General features: G+C 44.8%; 1 protein-coding gene across 1 annotated transcript in view; it reads right to left on the reverse strand.

Moving 5' to 3' along the window:
• The window catches only part of LOC102381815 (gamma-aminobutyric acid receptor subunit alpha-3-like), a 165,301-nt gene that overhangs the window by 41,075 nt on the left and 116,892 nt on the right, over nt 1-7,334 (reverse strand). The gene's annotated exons all lie outside the window — the stretch shown is intronic.

Below are 7,334 nucleotides of genomic sequence, written 5' to 3' on the forward strand. Positions count from 1 at the left end.
TCAGCAGGTACAGCAAAATAATTAGAATGAAGTTTTGGAATTAGGGTATTATATTTTCCTAACAATTACAATCAAAATATCTCATGTGTCTGCCTTTTTTGTCTGTCTGCCTTCCTCTGGCAGCTGCCCAAAGATGTAAAGTGATGGACCCTGGACTGGACCAGGTGCCTATTTCCTAATAATTGTGCTCTCTTGTATTTTGTAAGGACAATGGTAATGGTTAAATTAATAATTATACTGGTAATAATCGTAAAGGATACTAACAACACTCAAGCTAGAAAGTAATTTAGTGTTGATTGAACATACACACATACATCCATTCATTCATTCATACATACATACATTGTAAATGAATAAATATGTAATGAATACATAATAAATATGTAATATATAAATATGTAAATAAATACATAAATCTGGGTGCTCTTACCTAATCTGGGTCAAAGGCCCTCCCTCTGGTCCCCTGGCCACTGGTTTTAGCACCCTCGGTGGCATTCGGGTCAGGTAAAGATGCGCCTTCCCTGCTGCCTCTTAGCACCCAGCTCTTTCACTGGTGTATATACTACAGGTGTGCAAAATTTCACTGGCTGTTTTGAGCTCAAAATGAGTTGAAACAAAATGAAGGGATTTGAAACAGCTTCAAAATGAAACGAAGGCAGTTGAAAGTTTTGAAACGTTTCAAAGCTGAAGCTGGGCTTGCCTGCAGGGAAACAAAGTAAGGAGAGGGAAGGGGAAGATGGGGGAAGGACTGCTCTGATATTGACTGTGACTGTTTGGGTGCCTGAGATGCTGCTGGTGCTACTGTGCTGCTTACTAAGTTATTACCTGTTGTCGTTTAAAGTGGTGGACCAGACTGAGGCTATAGGGGAGGAGGAGACCTCATTGGGGCACATTACTGTGTCAAGTAGAGGCCTCAGCACCAGTGAGGGCACACCTTATACACACACACACGTCATGAGTTTTGCTTTTCACTAGCTCGAGATGCAGGTTCCCAGAAACCCCTACATCTATTTCCTTGATGCTTGGCAGGCTTCATGCCCTCAGAAGGGGCTATCATCTTTGCTGTTTCATCCACATATACCAAAAAATATCAACCTTTTAGGCAGTTTTGTGCTTCCCCATTATAGCCTATGGGCAGAATGTCTAAACAGCAAAACAGTTTCGATGAAAAGGAACAGTGCTTTCAAAACTATATGAAACACTGTCCCATTTTAACCGTGAAACGGAAGTTGAAATGAAATGGTGCTGTTTTTCACAGCCCTAAGTATATACCCCAACTACAGGCAGCAGAGTTAACTCATTTCCTTGCACCTTCCGACTAGCTTAAGTAAGTTCTACTAGTGTATCATGGGTTTCAGCTAAAAAGCAATCTCTGGTCTGCACACTTCCACTGGGGAAAGAAGCTTTGGAGTTAGCAGTAATTTTCTCTCAATTTCCTGCACTGCAAGAAGTTCTTTTCTCAGGTCTGAAGCCAGGTAAATCTGGCTGCTCTTATCACCCTCGGTGGGGCTTGGTCAAAGGCCCTCAAGGCCCTTCCTCCCTCCCTCCCTCTTGCCCCATGGCTGGGGGCTCTTAGCGCCTGAGGTGGTGCTGGGGCATACTCCCTCCCTAGCTCCCTCTTGCCCCATGGCTGGGTGCTCTTAGCACCCTGGGTTGTTTGCAAAGTACCTGCTTCCTGGTTACTGGCCATGTCCCAGCCAATGAACAAGTCCTCAACACTTGAAGATTTGCTCACTTCAATTGCAGATCCAAATGCTGCTGCAACATTCAGATTGTCATTGCAGCCTGAACTGCGCTGCTCCTAATGTGGTGCTTATGTAAAGGACCTCCCTCCCTCCCTGCCTCAAATAAGCAATCAATAATAAATAAAACAAGCGATCAAATGATCAATGAAATTAGCAAAAAATTAATCTTATAATCAATCTAATAATCAAATTAGTAATTAATCTAATAATAAATCAGAAATCAATTTTAAGATCATTCAAAAATCAATTACAAACAAATAATCAATAAAATCTAATAGTCAATCTAATAGTCAATCTAATCAATCAATAATCATGGGTTTCATCTAAAAAGCCATTCCTGGTCTGCACATTTCTGGGGGTGGGGGAAGAAGCTTTGGAGTGATCAGTCATTTTTTCTGAATTTCCTGCACTGCAAGAAGAGCTTTCTTCGGGTCTATAACCTGGTAAAGTGGTACAGTATACAGCATGTGCGTCTTTAATAATCATTTTTGCTACAGTGCAATTTGTCCAAGAACATGAAGGGCCCTCCTTCCTTCCCTGTTCCCTACTGCTTCATGGTGGATAAAAGTATCAAACAAACCATTAATCAATCAAATAATCAAACAATTAATCAAGTAATCAATCAAATTAGCCAAAAATTAATGAAAAATCAATTAAAAAATCAAACAAATTGTCATTTGCAAAATTAATCTAAGCTAATAATCAAATACTCAATCAGAAATCAATCCAAAATCAAATAACTGATCAAATACATCTATTTAACAATCAAATAATCAATCAATCAATCCTAGTACTGAGGTTCCCTTCTTCACAACATCTTTATTGACATCTATACCTGTCACCATAAGTGATTTCATCTAAAATTTCAATTTGGCAATTTTAAATCAACCATAAATTTAAAAAATGTAAGCAATTTATCAACCAGATAATCTAATCAATCAAATCTAATCAATCAATAATAACTTTAAGCAATGAATTAATCTAATCAACCGAGTTTGTTAGGGCCTGCTTCCATACACACACATGCACACACATACACACAAATATATACATTCATAATATTGCTGAATCTCCTTTCCCCTTTCTCTTGCCAAACACCTGGGCTTAGTACCTGAGGCCTGGTGGGTCCTAGCACCTGGGGTGGTGGGCAAGCTTCCCTTGTTGAGGGAATCAGTGTGGATTTGTTAATGTGCCAAATATTAAGAAAGGAATGGTGGGTCTTATCACCTGAGGACCTCCCACTTCAAAAGCTGCCTGCCTCCATGCTTCCTCGGCATCCTGGAAAAATTGCAAACACAAACACAAATACAGAGGCAAGAAAAAACCCTCAGGAACTGAATGTATTTCTTCACTGTATTTCAACATTAAAATGGTTTATGTAAAAAGGTAATGTAAAAAAATGTAAAAAATATAACCGTTCAATGCTTGGATTTATGAAATTGTAACTCACTCATGGTTTTGCTAAAGATTGAATGGAAACATTACTACAGGAATTTGTATGTAAAACAGAAAGAATCATGTGCCTCCTGTTGTTTGTATCCTCACAACAAAAAGCAAACAGACTTTTTCCAAATCTTACAACCAGTGTAGAGGGGAGGGGGTTAGGGTAGTTATCAAGGTTAAGATTCCTTGTGTACTGGGGATCCCCATGCCCAGGACAGCTGCCCCCAAAGTGGTGTTGGGGAGGCCCCGATCAGCCTACTCAAAGCTCCCCTCCCCTTCCCGGCAATCAACACAGTGGCCAGCATGAGCTAACATCCCTCTCCACCACAGCAAGGGGATGGTTTGGTTGAGGTGAAGAAAGAAACAGCCCAGGCTCAATGAGAGGAATTTTCTTATCACTTAGTCTATTTGCATGTCAATCTTTTCACTGCTGCATTAGCAGATCATTGCCTGCAGTCATATCTCCAAGCTGGTTTTTCTCCTGCCTTTCTTCTCAAGTTGCATGCCACCCAAAAACAACTGAGATCCCTCGCCCATGCCCCCCAAACAGTGCACCCCCTACCTGACATCATAGATGGAGCATGTCCTCTTCGCATGCCATACAGAGACCTACCTCCCTGAGAGCCCGTTATGCACCGAGTATGGAAGAAAACTTTATCTCAGAAAGACTTTATTCAATGACAAAGTAATAGGAAATGCAAGATTAAATATAAAAATGATAAATTCACACAATTACAGAGCACATTCCCACTCATGAGCAGCCATGTTGTGTGCTGCCATGCAATTTCTGATGACAGCTCTCCTGCAGCTGTTTGCCTGCATCTCTAACCCTGCCCCACACCCCACCCTTGTCCTCCTGCTCTCTGTGAAAGTCTTGCAAGCCTCTCTGGATTCCCTTGCATGTTCTTTCCAAGACTCACTGAAAACCTCGTCCCTTATCTCACAGATATTATGCAGCATTGCACAAATCACACTGCTATTATGCCTCTCTTCGTAAAATGTTCACAGGTCTCAGGTCCTTGGACATACCCGAGAACAGGTCCTAGCAGGCTGTACATTGTATCATCTGTTCTGCTATATGTTTTTTTGGCCATGGAGCAAGAAAAGGCAAATTTTTTGGCCATGGAGCAAGAAAAGGCAAATTTTCAAAGACATGACAGATACTTTGCAAGGCCAAGGACTAAACTGGACTTATGCAGAAGTTGAGGCACTTATTGATATTTGGGGTAAATGGAAAGTGTTGATACAACTGGAAAACCACAGAAATAAACCTGTGGTTTATAAACCTATTGCAGAACTATTAGCACAACATGGCATCATTCATGACTGGGAACAGTGTCGCAGTAAGATCAAGTCCTTAAAGTGTGCCTTCCATCGCATAAAGGACAATAATTCTCAGTCAGGTACATCACAGAGAATGATTCCATTCTATGAGAATCTGTCATCATCCTTAAGAGAGATGTTTCAGAGGCTTGTGTGAATGAGTTTGGGAGAAGAGGTTTGGTGGATGAGGAACCAGAAACTCCCTGGTGCCAATGTACTTAGCAAGCCACAGCCACTTTGCAAGCTCCATGCAAATCAGGCTCCTAAAGCACAGACTCAGTCATGGGCCTGTGCGAGTAGGCAGCCATTCAATCAGGCTTTGGATTCAGCTGCTTCAGATGTCAGTGATCTGATGCACAGCTCTGGATTGGTTTTCCGCTTCAATCTGGCCGAAGTGGCTCCGAAGCTTCGGAGCCGCCTTGGAGATCCGGCCATAGGCTATAATGGGGGATCAATGAAATATCTATAACTTTGTTGTTTTAGCTCTGATATGGGTGACTTGTAGGGATGGTAGCCACTGCTGAGAGCATGAAGCCTGCCAAGTTTCAAGAAGATAGGTGCAGGGGTTTGGGGGGAACTGCACCCCAAACTTTTGAAAGCAAAACTCATGTCACGTCTATGTGATACACCACAGGGCGGTGAAAACTGCAGGGGTGGTAGCTCCTGCTGAGGCCATAAAGGATGCCATAGTTCAAGAAGATACTTGCAGGGGTTTGGGGGGAACTGCACCTCAAGCTGCTGACAGGCAAAACTTGTGATGTAGGTGGGTGCTGGTGTGACTGTGTCTGTCTTGGGGCACAATGAAGTGAAATCTAGTGCAGGCCTGGGTTCTGGGCCCTGCCAGGCCATGAAGCCTGCCCGCTGTGTGTGCGTCTCACTGGGGGAGTCTGTCTTCTGGGGCCCTGCACCTCGAGCTGCTGACAGGCAAAACTCGTGATGTGGGTGGGTGACATTGTGGGTGTGTTAAGATGCGCCCTTCCTGGCACTGAGGCCTCTACACATGGCAGTGTGCCCCAGTGAGCTCTCCTCCTCCCCTACAGCCTCATGCCCAGTCCTCCACTTTACGTGACAACAGGTAAAATAACTTAGCTGGCTCAACACCAGTAACGGCAGCAGCAGCATCAAAGGTACCCACACAGAAGTGTCACAGAGCCTTTCTTTTTATAAAAGAATTGACAACAAGAAGTAAAGTTGTGTTGTGTTGTGCTGTGTTGGGCATATGATGTTACTCATGGTGTGTGATGGCTTATCTTGTGTTTTTATGTCTATATGTGTATTATGAAGAAAAGGAGTACTTAAAAAAAAGTATCTTTGGAAGCTTTAGGGTTGAAAACCCCTTTGTCAGGCTGAGGAAGTACCTGCAGTTGGTCCTGGATGGAAGCAATAGTAAAGAAGCCAGAGGATGGCCTGGCCCGCAATGCAGGCAAGAAAGCCTGTAAGTGAAAATGGAAATGGAGGCATCAGGGGGTGAGGGACATGCTGGGGTGGGGGGTAAGGAGGAAGGGGGATGTAGCAGCACAGGTAAAAGTGCAGAGGTGCCTGGGGTGTCAGATGTCCAGCAGGCCGCAGTGTGCCAGAACTCCACTGTGTATATTGAGTCCATGAGTTTGTGTACCTACTACCTAGGAGGCTGATGAAATGCAGTTCATAGGCTCAGCTCTGAAAAGTGGTTTGTACATTCAAACAAGCACCTAACCTCATCACCAGAACTGAAGCCAACTTCCTACAGCTCAAAACATAAAACCTGCCATCTCCAGTACCCCCACAAACTGCACACCAGAATCGATCAAAGATAACAAAACCCAACTACCTGTGGGGGCACATTCCTCACCAAAAAAACACTCTGCCTCCAATCTCTCAGGCCTGATACTGAGAGGGAATTAATTACAACGCAAACTACTTTTCAGAGCTGTGGTTCCAAACTCCACTGTTTAAAAAACTTCTAAAAAACTCAAAAAAGGAAATCGGTGCAGACGACTGAGAGGGAATTAATTACAACGCAAACTACTTTTCAGAGCTGTGGTTCCAAACTCCACTGTTTAAAAAACTTCTAAAAAACTCAAAAAAGGAAATCGGTGCAGACGGAGTGAGGAGGGTGGCACTCAGTCCATCTGCAGGTGGAGCTTGGGGAACCCCAGCAGCGGGAGGTTCACCTTTAGGAACACCAGCTGCCCCACCAAAGTAGGATCCAAGTAGGTGAGGTGGGGTGTCACAACGTCCCCAGCAATGCTGAACACCCTCTCGCTTGGAACACTGGTTGGTGGACAAGACATGTGTTGCCAGGCAACCGTGGCCAGATCCTGCTACATCTGGCTGCGGTTTGCCCAGTAGGCCAAGGGGTTGCAGTCCAGTTGCTCCAAATCCTCAGTGAGATAGGTTGCCACCAAAGCCTTGGCACTACCTGCCCGAGGCTGGGGTCTGGTGCGTTTGGACCCCAGCATTGAAGCCATGCCCATGGTCCACATTGGCGGTGGCTGGCATGGAGGAGATTGGCTGGTGCTGTCGCCAGTGCTGGTGCTGGCACCAGTACTGGTGCTGGGAGTGCTGGCATGGGAAAGTGGATCCCCCTCTTCCACATCCCCTCGCCTCTGCACTTCAGCCTCCCTGACTTTGTTCACCAGCACCTGCGTCCAGTGATCAAGGGTTTTGGGGATGCCAGTGCACATGCTCCCCTTCACCCTCGGATCCCACATGCCTGCCATCATGTGGACCGTACTGGATCGCAAGGGATCGAGCCATCTCCTGATGCCCTCCTTCAGCCGCCTCACCAGTGCCTGCACATCTGGTGTCAGCGGCCTGCCCCCGCCAGGGACACTTATACCC

Source organism: Alligator sinensis, unplaced genomic scaffold (genome assembly GCF_000455745.1).
Source record: "Alligator sinensis unplaced genomic scaffold, ASM45574v1 scaffold879_1, whole genome shotgun sequence".
NCBI classification, from domain to species: Eukaryota; Metazoa; Chordata; order Crocodylia; family Alligatoridae; genus Alligator; species Alligator sinensis.